Source organism: Pimephales promelas, chromosome 8 (assembly GCF_988280905.1).
Source record: "Pimephales promelas chromosome 8, fPimPro1.hap1.1, whole genome shotgun sequence".
Taxonomy (NCBI): domain Eukaryota; kingdom Metazoa; phylum Chordata; class Actinopteri; order Cypriniformes; family Leuciscidae; genus Pimephales; species Pimephales promelas.
In genome coordinates, this window is record NC_142776.1 from 2,575,220 (window position 1) to 2,594,165 (window position 18,946).

Genomic DNA, 18,946 nt, shown 5'->3' on the forward strand with positions numbered 1-18,946 from the left:
TGCAAAAATTGTGAATATGTTAAAATGTAATTTATTCACCATTACTCCAGTCTTCAGTGTCACATGATCCTTCAGAAATAACTCTAATATGAGGATTTGTTACTCAAGAAGTGTTTCTGATTATTACCAATATTGAAAACTGCTGCTTAATGTTATTGTGGAAATTGTGCACATTTTTAGGATTCTTTGATGAGCAGAGAGTTCAAAAGAAAAACAGATACACACACTCAAATCAGTGACTAGCTATTGCTCTTTTTCAAAACTAGTGCCTAGAAACAATGCCCATCGTGTTTGTCACTTCAGGAAGAAAACATATGGCAGAAACAGAGTAGTTCTCAGTTGAGTGATGTTGTACTCTCCGTTTAACACTCTTCAGCACTCGCCTTTCGTCAAGAGTCCCTCTCTTTACCTCCACACCTGCATGGCAGATCCTCTTCACTCCATCTGCATGGGTCTCTTATAATATCGGCTTCTGTATAGTAGTGGTAGCTTCATGTGGGACTTAAATATAGGTGGTTGTAGGTTTTTTCTTGTTTTTCTTTGGATATAAGGTCTAGGTTAACATAACTTGAACATGCTGCTATGTGTCATGGTAACTGATTTCAAATGCTTTATTTCACATTTGCGTCAAGCTCTACGCTGTGAAACTTACTTTATGCTTAGCTCCGGTTACACTTTATTTTAAAGAGCACCTATCATGGATTTTTCAAAAATGACTGTTCATGTGGTGTGGAATATAGATCTAAGGGAATGAAAACATCCTGCAAAGATTTATATCTGAAAGTGCACCGTATATACTGTAAAGTTATTGTCTTTCAAAAGTGAGAGTCGACTCTGAGTCTATGAAATGAATTGTTTTTGAAACGAGTCATTAGCTGTCATTTAGAAACCCGAATAGTGACCATAACCCGACCATAAAATTGTCTGCATGTGAACGTAGTCCGTGTTAGAGTGTCATTATAGATTTAAGTACTGAGTAATAATCATTTACTACATGTACGAGTTAGGTTTACATTTAACTATGCAAAATGTGTAGTTATCACTACAGTAACACATATAACTTATTGCAATGAATCCTTTTGAGAATTAATGCTAGATTTCTTGGCTTTAAATTACAGACATGCCATCTGAGGACTTATTCTCATTGTTCTCAGTTGTTTTGCTTTATTTCCAGATTCAGTCACAGGCTTGTTCTACTACAGCACACACACACACACACTTAAAAACGGTGCTTTAAATCTCTTAAACAAACTAAAAGACTAAATGGACTCAAGATAAGGATTTATTAAGTCCACATGTCACAAAAACATGTTCCAACCATATTACATTGCAATGTTGAGAATGTTTGTTCGAGCTATGGATTCGGGAAACACCGACTTGCTGATAACGATGGAACTTGCAACCTTAGTTGGCTAACGATGATTTTGGGAAACGCACCCCAGATTTCAGCCCACACTGTAAAAAAAATCCCGTTGTTTTTAGCTGTGGTTACCAGAATTTTACCGTCAAAAATACGGTATCAACGTTATTGATTTAACAGACTTAGCTTAAAATTTACAGTACAAACCCAATTCATTATCTGATCTAATGTTAATTTTAGGTTTTTCGCTGTAAATTATTGAATGAGTTCTTTTTCACTTTCAAAAACTTTATTTAAACAGTATTTCACAGTAAAATTACATTAAATGTACCGCTAACAGTTATTCACCGTATATAGAAAGGAAACTTTCTGTTAACCAATTAACAGTTTTGCACTGTAGAATTTTTACAGTCTTTTACCGTAAAAAAAAAAAATCACGATTATTACGGTCTTTTACCATTAAAATCATGATCATTACGGTCTTTTACCGTTAAAAATAAAATCATGATTTTTTTTATAGTGGAGACAAATGAATGCAGCAACAAATGAAAACAAAAGCAAGAACACATTTGTAATAAAAGGTGTGAGCAGCAGCTTGTCTGTGCACAGTATCACCTAAGCACCAGATGAAAAGGCCTGAGCAGAGTGATTGGATTGCCTTCAAACCAAGAAAATGTCCTCAGAAACTCCACTGGCTCTGTCAGACCACAGTCCAGAGATTAGAGAACTACAGAGGGAAAGCCGGCTGAGAGAGAACCTAAAACCGTGTGAGGAGCAGAGCCTGGCCTGGAGAGGGATGAGTGAGCTCCAGTTTGGATAAGAGTGAAGAGAGAGAGTAAAGCTGAGTGATCTTCCATCCCGCAGTGCTCAGGGATACGGACACACTCGCTCGCTCACACTGAACTCGACAACCTGTGGTGCGTCCTGAGAGATCTGTACGCTATAAAACCGGATCCCAGTTATGGACAATCTGCTCTCCATCTGATTATGCTTTAAATACCATATCACATCACATCTCACATCTTATAAATATACACTACAGTATATTGACAAAAGTTTTGGGACATCTGCTTGCCTGGATGCCAGCCCGAACTCCGCCCACAACATTTTTTGGTCGGGAAGTTCAGTCTGGAGTCGACCCATCGAGGAGTAATTATGATCGGTTCAGAAATCGTCAGGCCAATCAAATTGCCTGGGTGAGCTTTATACGATAATGGACAGGTGATCTGCAGTTGCGTAATCATCACGTTATCAAAGAGCTCTTGGGTTGAACTGGTTTTCCTCAAAGATGGCCGCCGCTGGAGAACTGAGATGTGTAGATTCCGCTATAGCGTCTGTTGTTAAAATGCGACAGCGCATTAATTTTAATGGAGAACTCTGGCGCAAAATGAATCTTTGGTCTAATAAAACATCGGTACCTTGTCGACCGTTCTCTGAGATTTGTTTTCATGATAATTGAACGTAAAGAGTTTTATCTCTAAAACTGTTTAGCGTATAACGCTAGTATATGGGGGCATATAATAAGTTAAAAGAAATCGCTAGTTTATACCACTAACAAGGCTCAAAATAGCCCCACACTAACACAGTAACATAATGAGGGTCATATAATAAGTGTATGGGGCATATAAGCATATATAACTAGTATATGGGGGCATATAATAAGTTAAAAGAAATCGCTAGTTTATACCACTTACAAGGCTCAAAATAGCCCCACACTAACACAGTAACATAATGAGGGTCCCTTATCGAGACTGTTTTCCAAAGATGGCTCCTGTCTGTATACACGAAGTGGACTGTCTTTATAAAATATCTTCTTATTAAACGGTCTGTACACTTACAAAGTTCTCAATGCTTCGGTTTGCATGTATGGACACTCATACATGCAAAACATATGGACTCTTCTCAAGAAGATGTGGTTTCTCCTTTGGTCACACTCATGGAGGACCAAGTAAAAGAAGCGACACTCATCTTTTTCCGAGGCAATTCGTTAGTTTCGAAACTGAAACTGTCTTTTGGACCTTGAACCGTTTGGTTCCCATTGAAGTCCATTATATGGAGAAAAATCCTGGAATGTTTTCCTCAAAAACCTTAATTTCTTTTCGGCTGAAGAAAGAAAGACATGGGCATCTCGGATTACATGGGGGCGAGTAAATTATCAGCAAAAGTTTTTTTTTAAAAAGTGAACTACTCCTTTAAGGGGCTAAGCCCAACCTCTGACAAACAACCCCACATCATGATCCAAACTTAACGCTTGGTGTGTGAAATCATGTTCATATGATATTGATACGAACATCCTTATTTTAAAGTGTTTTTACAAGTAACCAAACAGATAGTTCTGCGTTCACGAACTCACATTACTGGTACTTACCTAGAACAGTGTTAGCCTCAAGGATCACGTGTGTTAATTGCTGTTTGTGCACATTAATCTGGGATAGAAGAAAGTATTTTTAACAACAACAAAAATTAAATCAGCTTTGTGGTAAAGCTGTAACTTGAACCTATTTCAGATTTGATCCTATGAGCAAAAAAAAGAAAAAAAAGAAAAAAAAAGAAATTGTGGTTTGTCCATTCTTGGCCACAACCTGATTTAACGCTCATTCTCAAAAATACAACATAGACACTGCTAAGCAATAGTGGTTTGTTTTTTACTAAGCTTCAAATGTGGAATGAAAATTTGGAATGTGTAGGACATGGTCAGGATGAAGACCACGCACACACACACACACACCAACAAGCATCTTTATAGACGTTGTAGAGCTAATATGATGCATTAGTCCAGCAGTGAAATCTCTGCTACGTGGCACGCCAGAGAAAGACACATCAATATATGATTTATGGTCTCATTACTGGCAGCAAATGGGACTTGGAGATGACACACTCTGAAGAGCTGCTGCTCAGATAAACACACGTTAGCACAGAGATGCTGAAGACAGGTGGCTCTGAAAGAAGAAGGAAGGTCATTCTTAATAGATGCTTTGATTTCGGGATCCTTTGAAAACCCGGGATACTTTGAGGGATGAAATTAGGTGGGGAAGTTGTTATTTGTTTGGACTCAGCGTGAGTAGATGATCTGAATAATTTAACATAAGCTTGATTACAGAGAACGCTTGACACTTGATTCGGGCATCATATTCAACAAGGGTCCAAAATGAACACTCAAACAGGCACCAGATGCATTCAAATTGGATATTTATATCAATAATGCATTTTTTATTTCAGTTAATTAAATTTTATAATTTCTTTAATAATAATAATGAAAAGTAATCATGCATTTTGGTAAAAAAAAAAAAGTGTCCTGGCGAGTATTTATTTATTTATATAATAAATAAATATTATAAATAAATAATATTTATTATATTAAATATTATTTAAGATTATTTTAATATTATTTTTATATATTATATTAATATTATTTAATATTATTTAGGGGGGGCAGTGAGTGTAAGAATGGACTGCATTACTGTGGTAAACCAGATTTAAAAGCAGAGTGTCTTACTTGACCTTGTAAGCTGTTTTTGTCTTTCTTTGCTCTTCTGCAGCAAAGCTTTGGAGTTCAATAATAGCTGGCGTTCCTCTCTGACTGTGTCAGTCCTGAAGTGCCGTCAGACACGATTACTCGTTTGACGCTTATATCAGTCTTGGTTTGTTAAAGTGGAATGTGCCTCGGGAATCATCAAATTGAAAGTAATTAGCTGAACAGCACATTAATTGCTCAACACTTTTGGAAAGTATTCTTCCAATTATATATCAGTTTATGACGGTCACAGTTGCTGTAAAGAGCTGAAAATGTTCCTTTTAATTACACAAATATATTTTAATGACATTTACACTGTTAGACCTTACCAGGTTTTTACAGTAAAATACTGGCAACACTGGCAACATTTTTTACATTAAAATACTGGCAACACTGTTGCCAGTAATTTACTGTAAAAATGCACTAAAACTAATAAGTTGTGTTTTTTAGTTAACTTGAGTTTTAGTGCATTTTTACAGTAAATTACTGGCAACAGTGTTGCCAGTATTTTACTGTAAAAAACCTGGTAAGGTCTAACAGTGTACTTCTGTTCTGACATCTACATAGGAGGTTATACACAAACACACACACACACACACACACACACATATATATATATATATATATATTGATATAGATATTAATATAGATATAGATTGCCACCAGTAGATGTCTGAGAAGAAGTCATTAGCCTAAAATGTTATGATTGTTTAAAATTCAAAACGCTGAATCTATGTACAATGAACTCAATATGGGGAATCATTTGTCTCAATAGTCTTATTATAAATTCCAAAACTCTGTCTTGTATGAATTTAAAGGGATAGTTTGGCCAAAATATAAAGTCTGTCATCATTTACTCACCCTCATGTTATTCCAAATCTATATGACTTTTTAAGTTCAGTAGATCACACACACACACAGAAAAGCTGATTCAATAGAGGCTGATGTAAAGTTTGAGAAATGCCTGAAAAAGCACTGTTGTCCGTAAAGGAGTTGTTGAAAATTGAATCATTACTTTGAACTGTTGCTGTATGGGAAACAACTGTGTGAACTTTCTTCTAAACATCTTTTGGGATGCGTAGAAGAAAGGTAAACTAGTTTTGGATGACATGAGGGTGAGTAAATGATGACAGAATTTAAATGTTTTGGTGAATCATTCTTTTAAATATGAGCGAGAGAAAGATGTAAAACTCTTGCGTGAGACAGAGAGGCATTTGAACCGTAATCTGAGGAAAGACAAGAGACGTTTATGTACGCCGGCGCATCCAAACACAGTGGCCCGTTTGTCTCTCTTCGCTGCCATAGCAACTGTGTCAAAAACACACAGTCTCTGTCGAAGCTGAATGAACTCGGAGAGTCAGGGAGGATTTGAAGGGTTTCTGTGGCACTACAAGGTTTAACCTCACAGGCCTCATTTCATGAAAGGAAACAACTTTTCTTTTCTTTGAAGCTGTGAAAGGAACTGAAAAAGAGTTTATTGAAAGAATAAACTTTTTAAATCTCACCTTAGGAAGGCGTTTAGGTGATTACTTGCATGTGTGTATCCAGTCTTTCCAGACTGTAATAATATGTTGATTGTTTTATTGTGTTTAATGTGCCTTTGAGTGTCATGTAAGGCGCCTATAAATAAAATGTATTTTAATAATAATAATGATAAAATTCCCCAAAAAACCAAGAACATTTGCTCAAGCCATTAAAAATGAAGCATACTGTACATAAATGGTTATTTTTTGCAAATGTCAAATCAATTAGTTAACAAATAATACACTGTGAGAAAAGTGTTTTGAGGTCATAATATACTATTGTGCAAGGAACCACACAAAATAAAAATGAGTTAATCATATTTATTTAAGTGTTGATAAAAGTTGCTGGTGTTTTACTGCCTCTAGTGGAAAATGCAGTGAATTGAACATTTCATTTGAACATTTTCGAAACAAAGCCTTGGTCTTCAAACACATATTCTGGCATCTGTGGCACTATGCTGATTGCTACAAAAACATTATTTTGACAAGACTACATTTTCTTTCAAAAAGCAAAGACCAAGGTTATGGTGAGGCACTCAGTGGAAGTGAATGGGGCCAATTTTCGGAAGATTTAAAAGCAGAAATGTGAAGCAAAACTCTTACAATAATTGTTATGTTAAAACCCATGGTAAAAAAAGCTGTTTAAACAGCTAAATAAAGTTTAGTATTTTAGATGTAATGTTGAAATTGTGATGAAGTTTAATAGAATATAACTTAACACAGAAAAGTATAGTGAGCATCTTTTCACGTTTACACACATATTGTCTAATGATAACAGATTGCCCTCTTTCACTTCACTGCAACAAAAAATAGCAGTTTTTAAGTACATTCAACTTGGATGTTTAAGTCATTTCAACTTAAACTTGTATAAAAAAGTAGAAAATTGCCTAACTTATTGTGATGAGTTAAAGCAATTAAACAACACGTCATAACTTGTTGATCATATCAGTTTTTACAGTGTTTCATTGTGAGTGCATCACTGTAACTCGTAACCCATCAGTGTTTTTGTGGTAGTCAAAAAATAAATAAATAAATAAAAATGTTTTTTTCACAATATAACCCAATTCACAGTTTTACGTGAACGATTAGGAGGATGATTTTCAGATCATTGTGAAGAAATACCCTACACTCTTAGAAGAAAAGGTTCTATACAGTATATAACCTTAAAAGGTTCCATCAGCGCTACGTATTTGGAACCCCTAAAAGGTTCTATTCACTCTTATAAAAGGGTTCCTCTGGGTTCTATATAGAACCCTGGGGTTCCATACTTGGCCAATAGAACCTTTTACCAAAAAAAAAAAAAGGTCCTATATCGAACCATTATGGAGTTCCATATATGAAGCGGGGGAGGGAACCATTTCTGGTTCTAAATCACTGTAAAAAAATATTGATGGTTAAACTTAAAAAAGTAAGTAACCTGGTTGCCTTAAAATTTTAAGTTCATTGAACTGGAAAAAGTGAGTTAATAAAATGAAGGATATTAATTTAACCATCAGAAACTCAAAATTATATATTATCTGAACTAAATAAATTATTTAAGTTGATTTGACAAAAGAAAAAAAATTTGTGATTACTACACTGTAAAAAAATATTGTTGGTTTAACTTAAAAAAGTAAGTAAACTGGGTTGCCTTAAAATTTTAAGTTGATTGAACTGGAAAAAGTGAGTTAATACAATGAAGTAGATTCATTTAACCATCAGAAACTCAAAATAATAAGTTATCTCAACTAAATAAATTATTATAAAGTTGATTTCACAAAAGAAAATATGTTGTGATAACAAATCTTGAAAATATTTTTTACAGTGTAGAACCATTTCTTCTAAGAGTGTAGGCAACAACATCAATTAGTCAAAAGTCTTGTGGACGCATATTTCGTATGTGTTTTGTGGCCTTATTTCAGAAACTTTCATTTTTAGTTTTTTCAATAACCACGCATAAATATTCTCTCAAAAATACAAACATGTACATACATGTTGCTCACATATTATGGTATCCCTGTTTGTGCTAAATAGAGTGTAATTTCACCTGTGCCATTAATATGTTTATAAGCAACTGAAAAAAAGGACATCTCAAGGACCCCAAATACACATTGGTCTCCAGGAGGTTAAGTGCTTTCTGTTGGGCTTGTACTGAAGCCAAAATATTCCTTTAATCTGAAAAACGTGCATGCAAACGTGATCAGTGTGTGTGTGTGAAATGGGTTTGTTTCCACCCAAAACAGTCAGTGATGGAAGAGCTTCCCATGACTTAGACAACAGAGCAAACCAATCTTTTAAAGAGCTGGTGTGATCTTGGCTCTCCAGTAGTCCGATTGTGGCAGCTCCCAGATTCAAAGTGACTGGAGATGGAGATGGCCCAGAATCCCATTGGGCAGAGCAGCCTACACATTAATTAACTGGGCAGGCCAGTCTAATGCAGTCAGTCGCACACACAGCCTGCCAATCTGGCTCATTCCTGCTTCATTCCATTCCAGAAAATAAATCCCCGCTCTCATTCTCATCAAAATAAGGCATTTTGCGTTGATTACTGTGGGGTTGATTGCGCTCTGTGTGAAGACAGGTTGTTCACTGCTGGGTTTGTTCGTTTTCAGACTTGTTGAGAAAGATGTTGAGAATGATCAGCGCTCGGGGAAGTAGTTTAGTGTCACGCTAAAGGTCATATTCCCCTTGAGCTCTTCTGGGCCAATGGCTGACAGTTATTTTTTCACAATCATTTGACTGGTTAACTTTTAAGGAATTAATTTGATAAATTATTACTCAATTCTAATTTGTTCAATTTAATTAATAATATTGCTTGTAATCTGTTGCCACAATTTCATTGCTTAGATAAGCATATTCATTTTTACGGTGTATTTTGTCACAATCATTTGAACTTTAAAGAATTTATTTGATAAATTATTACTCAATTCTAATTTGTTCAATTTAATTAATAATATTGCTTGTAATCTGTTGCCACAATTTCATTGCTTAGATATAGCATTTTCATTTTTACAGTGTATTAAATTCCCATTTCCTCCATCAGGGCTATAATTAAGAAGTTTCAATCAAAAGGAAATGTTATCAATCTGTATGAAAGAGGACGCATGTCTATATTGTCTTAAGCACAAGTTAATGATCACAGAATTATCTTCTTTTTTTTTTTTGTGGCTGTCCCTTTAAGATGCACCTTCAGTTTCTTTTATGCTCAGGTCCATCTTCCTGCATGTGTCAAGTACTTGCTCAGAGAGTAAACGTTCTCTTTTGTCCCTGAGCTTTAGATTGTTTTGAGTGTTTCTCTGTCCAGATACATGAGTGAGAGAGGACACTCGACAGAGAGAGGCTTCAAAGCACTGTGCCACGCTGCATAGGGCACTATGGGAATGTCAGTCTGAGAGAGGACATTGTAAACATGAGAGGCCTTTAGAAAGATGAGATGCATTGTTTTGCCCTGAAATGAAAGCTCTGCTTTAGACGGTAAGGACACACAATGCCTTGAGACCACGGTTTGGCAGACAGAACACAGTAAAGTAACTTTGGCCTTAATCGTGAGCAAGAGGCATGCCACTTTGGGATGTGCATTGCATTGCTTTATTATGTCTATAAGAAATTGTGTAAAAGTAGTATTTGATACTTTTGTTAATTGTGATTTTGGAAAGGAGGGTCAGCATGTTTTATGCAAGTATACTGTTGGGTAACACTTTACTTGAAGGGGTGTGCATAAGACCGACAGCAGCGCTGATCTCTCTTCCGGCTTAATAATACCAGTTACAGCGTGAAATAAACATGGATGAGCATCTGAAAGTGTGTTAAAAGATAAGAGTACAACTTATCGAAATCCGTATCATGTCACATTGATTCGCTCAATCAGCGTTTCAGCAGTGGAAAGACGTCAGTTAAACAGCTTGTAATCAATGTCATGTATCGTCATATTTACCTCAGAAAACCCACATACAGTAAACTCGTTAGTCAGCTAGAAAAGGAGCATTTTGATAAATATATACACTATATTACATATATGCATTATAATCTTAATGTTCTTCAATATTTAATGCATATTTGAATAAATTTGGCAAGTTTTTATGACAGCCACCATTTAAATCCTTATATTTCATATAATCTTCTTATTATAAAAATAAATAAAAGTGTAATTTAAGTGTTTGTATAGCTACAAAACAGTTCATTATTACCTTCATATTAGGCTAATGAAGTCTATAGGCTACAACTAGACTCCCATAGTTTACAGCATTAGTAAAGAGATTTGATTCCCTTAAGAAAATTTGCCATTTATTGTAAATGATATCCAAAATAATAAATATTGAATCGAATCGAATTGCAAGCTTGTGAATCGAAATCGAATCGAATTGTGAAATTTGTGTCAATGCGGCCCTAATAACCATGACATATGTCTTGAATATGAAGTAGGGTTTATGCATGTTTATGACAAATGTCATTAAGTGTCTTTCGCTCAATAATGATATTTTCAATGCAAATATGACATTGTTTATGATGTCTTTGTTATGTCATCAGAACTATCAGAACTCATTGGTGTGATATCTATGTCGCCAACACAGGGCACTTTGAGAACAGATTTTAACCGTGAAAAAAATCACTGTAATTCACAACCTGCTGTCGTTTGTTTATTTACAAGGACTTTGAATACTTCTCATCCAATCAGATTGTAACGAGTTGCCTGTTATTTCTATGTTGGCAGGATTGAGTGTTGCAGGCATGATGGCGTCCTTGCAGATGTGTTCTTCTCTCATGAAGTTCTTAATGAATCTCATTTATCTCAGGTAAAGTTGCAAACATTACATCAGGATTAACCCTCAGGTGCTCTTCGTTTCGGAGTCACACTTGTTATCTTCCCGGTCAAAAGTGACCGGACACCTAAAACTTAAATTTCCTCCATCCCAGTAAAACCAATGCAATTTATTTTTGTTCTATAATATTTATTCTTTGTAATTTAGTATTTTGAGACGATTTGATTGAAGTTATTAATATTTATGCAATATTTATGGTCTATTTTGCCATGTGAAAATATATATATTTTTCTATATATATATATTATTTTTTTCCAAAAAATTATGAATGCAGTATTTTAGTTTAATATAGAGTCTAGGCCTTCAGAAAAAAAATATTTTTTTAAGAAAATTAGCACCATCTGGTTACAGTATAGAGAAAAAGCGTGGAATCATGGTGTAACCACTAGATAGCATGTACAGCTCTCTATGGAGAAGCATGTGAATTCCCCAGATGTTTATGAACACATTTTTTTTTTTTTTGGTGGGTTTGAATATATAGTTGAAACGATCTCAAAAATGATTTTTTATTAAAAAAAATGAAAAAATAAATAAAATAAATAAAAATTTTTAAATTTTTGTGTTTTTGTCAATTTCCCATTCATTTCCTATGGGGGTCATTTTTGACCAAAGACCACAAGTGTGACTATTTTTTTAAGACCACTTAGCATGCTCAGATCATGACCTCAATTTTTGTGTGTGTTCACATACATAATGCCATAAAAGTCACCAAGTTTCATAACATTCCGATGAAGCTGTGATTTTTAGAAATTCAAAACAGAAATTTTTTCGGTCAAAAATGACCAAAGAGCACCTGAGGGTTAAGCAGAGAGCAAATGATTTGGATGTGTATCAGACTCTGATAAGGTCTGGGAATCTGTTTTGCTGTCCACTCTTTTCATAAGCGTTAACACGGTTTCATTTTTTTGACCAGCGCACTCAATTACTCCCTTTCTATGTCTTACCATGGAGAATATTCCTGGTTCTGGTGTAATGGCTCTCGTTTAGGGATGATCAGTTAGTCATGGCCGCGTCTCTTCCCTGGAGCTCTGGCATTAATGATCGTCTTCTCCTGGGCAGCATCATCTATTAAACGCTTATGATGCTGCTACTGTAATGTGATGATGGTCGATTTAGGAGTATAAAGTCAATCAGTGCAGTATTGTAGTCTTGAGATTGCCTAATCTAAATAGACGTTGCTTCACATTATACATTTTTATATATAACAGTCGCAGTCTACTACAAAACCATATTCAGTGGAAACATTTACATGATAATATTGTAGCAGTCGTGTTGTGTGTCCTGTATTTTGTGCCAGCTGTTTAGCATCAGATATAATTTCCCAATATATATCTGAATTATTCACTATTTTCATATAGACATCATGTTTTTTGTTTGTTTTTTCAGTGTGGGTACTAGATGAATTTAGGTTTTATTGTCCTTTGTGCAGTAAAATATATACAAATATTCCTAACAAATATTTCATGTTAATAAAAAGGTAATTAGGACTTTGTTTACACTTTATTTTGATGGTCCCCTTTAGACATTTTTTGACCATGAGTAATAGAAATGCACAATATTAAAATTATTATTATTAACCGATTATATCGGTTATCGGTCCGATACCGATAATTCTTTATATTTGAGAGCCAATAACCGATTTATTGGCTGATAAATCTAAATACAAATTTTTTTTGACCATGAGTAATAGAAATGCACAATATTAAAATTATTATTATTAACCGATTATATCGGTTATCGGTCCGATACCGATAACGATAATTCTTTATATTTGAGAGCCAATAACCGATTTATTGGCTGATAAATCTAAAATACAAATTTTTATAGAATTTTTGAGAGCCTGATTGCAAAAATAAAAGTATAAATACAATATAGGTAGGTCTAAATCCGGGTGATCACTTATATTAGTGTTACATATAGCATATATATAACATCATATCGTCCAGCCCTAAAACTTTATAGTTTTTTTTTATTATTTTGGTCAGTGTTTATTAAAAAAACATCCAATAATGCAGAAAATGCAATGATAAATATTTAATTGATGAGTTGTTAATATATATATAACGGTATGGTTTTACACCTAAATTCAGCATATTGACACAAAACGATAACTGCAAAGAGTCCAGTTGTTTCTGTGAACTGCAGCGATCCATTTGCTCCTCTTTCTATCGCAGTCTGTAAAAATATACCTCTGATTTTTTTTGTCAAATCTAGTTGTACAGTCAATCTCAAAGCTCTTTCCCACTTTATATGTGTTGTGTTTGTTTTTTCGTGGCATTCATGCTAATAACAAATACAGCCGCTCAGTATTTTTGCCACTGCAGGCCGACAGTGACGTCACGCGCATACCCTCTATTGTACTTCATTTGCGACAACTAATTTTTGCATGTAACCTCAAAATGGCGAAGGTACACTGTTGGCCTTTAAATTGTGTGAATTGTTTAATTGAACGATCATACTTTCTCACAGACAAAAAAGTCGAGCATATCTAGTAGTCTCAAAAACAACATGGGAATTGTGTCCCTGATGCTTTAGTAATGGGACCCCCAAGTGTTCGGTGTTTGTGGGAAGTGCCAGTAATTGATAAAGTGAAGTTTGCTCTCTCCTCTCCAGTGAAGCAGTGCAGATTGTGGCGTTCTGTAATGTAAGGCTATTACCTGTCGCTTCGGCTCTGCTCGGCTGTTCTGATGATGAAGTGGGAGGACGTCACAGCAAAGGCTTTTGATGTCTCATTCATTTAGATCACTTATCCCGGAGACTCGTACGATCCTAAAGATTCAAGTCGGCATTAAATGCTGTTCGAAACCCGTTTACTTCTGTAATCTGATCTGACATATTCGTAAGTTAAATAGGATGCTCGAAAAGGAAAAGAAGTGGCTTCGTTTCCCATGATAAGCATTGTGAGCTCGGTTCGATTATCGTTTTCTGGTTAGTTTGGGTGTACTGTAGTTTTTGTAATATTGTTTTTATTGCATTTTCTTGAACACTTACACAACAATGTACATCACGTGTCTGTAACGTCAAATATAATGTACAAAAACAATACAAACAAACACCGGGGCTCTTATTACCTGAAAAGTGCAATAGCACAAACCAACAATGGATAATAAAGTATGTACTTTGGAAGTCAGAGTAAACAATACACTGCAATCAAAGATAGCTACAGATATACGAAAAATAAAATAGGGTTAGTAAAATAAAAATTAAAATATATTTTCAAATAGATATGATATCTAATCAAGCATTTTGTTCCTCCTCCATTATATTGTTCATAAGGCAAAAATCACTGAAGGCTTAATGCTGCAAGGCCATGTGATCACTCACAGTACAGTTCCTTAAAAAATAAACAAACAAATAAATGCAGGTTTTAATAACGATCCAATAGAAACTGTCCCTGACCAAGGAAACAATGTCGAGGCAGAGTTTGAGAAGATCCCTCAATGCCTGTGTGTTTCAGAGATGAGTTATTAGCTTTAATTATTCATGTATTCTTCTTCATTTCACTTGGTGGCCCATATTAGCCTCTTACTAATAGACATTTGTGCACGATAACAGCTTCTGCCTGTCCTCTCAGATAGGACTTTATTCTGTCTCCAATATGCATCTTTCTTTCTTTTCTTTCGGTTAAACAATCCTTCAATGGCAAATTCTAACAGATGTTTTGTACATTTTGTGACTTTGATTATTTGATTTTCAGTGATTTGATTTGAGATATATTTTTTCAGCCTGAGTGATTTGATGATACTTTTTTGTTTCTCTAGTGATGTTTTTGTGCTATTTTTAATGTAATAATTGTCCATATTTAGTGAACATTTTCTATAGTTTCATCCTGATTCTCTACTTTTGGAGAACCAGCACAGGTGATGCCGAGGGCCACATTACTGTAATTAAAACATTAAACCCAGGGTTCACATATGAAGAGTCTATAGCTGTTTTTTTAGCCGGTTAGCAGATAACATTTTTTATTGACAACCTTTCGAAAGTAACTGTGTTTTCTGATTAGATTAATGTCTGTTGGTCTGCAGATTTACATAGTGTGGTCCGTCAGATGACGTTTATAGTTTTGAAACATGTTTCATAGTGTAATTCAGGTAATATTAGACCAGTGAACATGACCAGTGTGTTTTCTGTTTTCTCTCCCTGCATGTGTTTGTCTATGTGGGAATTGAGAGGTTTAAAGGGGACCGGGATCAAAGCATTGAATCAGAGTGGGTTTGCTCATGATAAGAAATTATTTGAAGTATGCTGAAATGCATTATGGGAATTGTTTTAGTAATTTATGCAAATGCACAACCAAACTCCCACCGTCAGTTAATGCTTTCATACTGACTACTGACTCTTTTCTTTTCTCCTTTGTTCCTTCATTTTAAATAAGGAAATTGTTACATGAGTCATTTATTGTATTAGTGTAAAAAATATTATATTTGAAGTGATACAAGTTATAAAATATATTAATTGTGGTACCGACTCAATTATATCCCTGCTGGGGCTCTTTGGTGCATTTTCTGTTTCTATGGCAACAGCAGCTTCTCTGATTGGTGGATCCTGCTTCAGGATTATGGACAGTGTAGTTCTTCACTCGAAACCTAATTGCAACAGGAGAAATTGAACAGAGTTTATGTGTGAGATGCCACCCTTAGTTGTATCACTTGCAGAATACATTCCCTCACCTGTCAGTCTCTTGGCTCCAGGTAGTGACCCTCAGTTCTGGCCTGAACACTCAATTACAGCCCTACTGCAAATAGCCTTACGCTATATTGGGATCACTCAGGGCTGATTGGCCCACAATTTCTTCCAATCTTGTGTGATTGGAGCCATTTCTTCTGCAGAATCAGCATGCCTCTGTGTTTTCCCCAGCAATTCTGTCCCCTACAGCCGGCCTGCATTGGCCTGGTGGACATGAGAGGATCTGGACGGTATTGGTGAGAAAATGCTTTATCTGGTTAAATACGAATATAATGGAACATTCTTTGGACTAATTATTATTCAATTAAAAAAAAAAAAGGTTTATCATGTTGTTCAAAACCTGCTAGCTGCCCAGCAAACAAATTTAAGTTTTGGGAACGTTCCGGGAACGTTAGTTTTTGGTTCCCAGTAGAACCAGACCGATATTATTGGCCGATATTAAGCATTTTTCAAAATATTGGTATCGGCAGTTATAATGACCGATAAATGAATATTTAAAAAATAAAATAAAAACGGACGAAACACGCTTCAATCATCTCTCCTTGGCCTGTTATAATGAAAATGTATGTTTTACAATTTGCAGTATGATGTTATCTATTGCTAAATTATGGCTCATCATAGACTAGCTAACCACAAAGCTACTGTAGCTAATGCCACTATCATCAGTGGAAGACCGCTAACGTTAACATTAATGACCACAATGAACTTTTTCTGCCTAAATAAAGTAATGATTACTGTATTTATAACTAGCATATCTCTAGTTACAGTCCCTGCATTGTAAAATGTAAGTTATACTTGTGAGGAGTGAACATTTAGACATAGAGAAAAAGTATCCAACACTGTCAGAAAAAAAAGGTACAAAAGCTGTCACTGGGGCGGTACCTTTTTCAAAAAGGTACACTTTTGTACCTAAAGGGTGCATATTGGTACCATAATTGTACAAATATGTACCATGAAGGTACCAATATGCACCCTTTAGGTACAAAAGTGTAACTTTTGAAAAGGTACCGCCCCAGTGTCAGCTTTCACTTTTTTTTCTGAGAGTGAACGTATCTTGTGCAGAAAAGTTAGCTTTTCTTTTACACATGTGTGAAATCCAACAATATTTAATCATAAAAAAAAAAAATATATATATATATATATATATATATATATATATATCAGCCGATATATCGGAATATCGGATTTTAAAACCCAAAAATATATGTATCGTTATCGGCCTTCAAAATCCTTTATCGGTCGGGCTCTAGTTCCCAGAACGTTCCTAGAACTTTCCCTTAAGGTTAGGGATTCCCACAAATTGGGGGATTCCCACAAATTCATGAGTGGACAATGCCCTCAAACAATTATAGCACAAATATTTTATAAATCTATTATACAAATTCTATTATTTTTTTCATGCTTCTAAGATAACCATGTGAAGTCTTGAAGTCACTTACTGCACCTTTAATAAAGTTCATAAAGAAAAGTTCACTTCTGGCCCTGTTCTGGAGTGATGTGACAGCTAATAATGAGGTCATTATTCAATAAGTCATTCTATATGTTCTCTCAAACCGAACTGACTTTAACATTTGGACTCAAAGATGATGTGTTGAAGCTTTGCACTAGATTTGACATCATTGATTGGTTCCCAGATGTCAGAAATATTGAATGAACAATGAGGTTTTTCGAGGTAAAGTTGGATGGAAGACTTTATGTGTGAAGAAGAGATTAGTCTTAGTCTTGTGACTTCAGAAGAATTTAAATATGATGCACACATTGTGTGCTAGCTGTCGTCTAGGCGTCAGCTAATGGGGATCCTTTTAAATAAACAAATAAACATTGTTTTTATCCTTTTTAGGGAGCTTAAACTATATGTGAAAAGTGCTATACAAGAAATCTGTGGTCAAATGGAAGAATCTGTGTGAAATCTGCATGCCCTGCACATATCAGACAGGACGTTTAACCTTAGTTAAAACTTATCCACGATGTTCTAATAGCCTGGATCTTAGATTGGCTTAAAGAATTGGGCACAGATATGCTAAATCAATATATCGAAATGTCAAGCAATCCTTACACAGGGAGATCTCAATACTACACTGCTAATTCTCCACATGCCCGTGCAGAACAATATGCATTCGACATCTTCTGATGGTTAGTCACCCCTGATAATGTAACATGGCCTATTTGTTGACCCAGCATCAGCTGAATTTAAAAACGCTGGGCTTCACTTCAGGAATGAAGACTTTGTAACCATAGAAACAGACGTGTCACATGATTGCAGTTCCTGCGCTGTCAGTAAGGATTGTGTAGCCAAAGAAAGCTCCTCCACTGACAGCTCCATATGAGCCCTGCAGAATAACAATCCACATTCAACTTCAATTCAGAGTCACTGGGATTCATCCAGATGATTCATGAGTTTTCTCATTATTCCTGCGACGGATAATTATGAATGAATTCTTCAGGATAGCAGGGCTTGGTCTTCCCTTTTAATTTTAGAAGTGTGAATATTTAGGCTAATTCTGCCAGGATGAATATTGAATAGGATTGAATTTGAATTTACCGAGCTGCAAGCTAATAATTATTTAAAGTAGTTCAACCTTTCTGAAAAAATTAGTCAGCTACTAAAAGCATAAAGTAGCTAGCAAGGTTAAAAAGGAGGGTCTCAAATTGATGAATGACTTTTTTGATTCATGCACATTAATTCACTGATTTCGACTAACAATGCTAATGAGGGGTGCATCAGTTTGCTCATCTGTAAAGTTGCAATAAAATCAGCAATATAGCATTTTGTCAAATACTTTTAAAAGCTATTTAAATTTCGTTTTTTTTTCATCTGTATTTAATAAGAAATATAATTTACAGACCAAAATCTACAGAAACTCTACATGCTTATACAGTACATTCATCCTCACATTCATACATGAGAATTTTTTTTAACACTTTTACAAAATCTATTATGACAGAAGAATAAATATGATATTAAAAAGATTCATATAATTATAGTACACATAGAATATTATTCCATTTTTTTTTATTATATTCATCCAATTTTATTTTTGCTTTCTGCTGTTATCTTTTCTAA

At 35.0% G+C, this 18,946-nt stretch overlaps 1 long non-coding RNA gene across 1 annotated transcript in view; it reads left to right on the forward strand.

Annotated features, from left to right (window-relative positions):
* The window catches only part of LOC148977625 (uncharacterized), a 117,299-nt gene that overhangs the window by 76,766 nt on the left and 21,587 nt on the right, over nucleotides 1-18,946 (forward strand). Inside the window, exon 2 of the long non-coding RNA XR_016169428.1 lies at nucleotides 11,088-11,169. This is a non-coding gene — a long non-coding RNA (uncharacterized LOC148977625). The remainder of the gene's footprint in view (nucleotides 1-11,087; nucleotides 11,170-18,946) is intronic.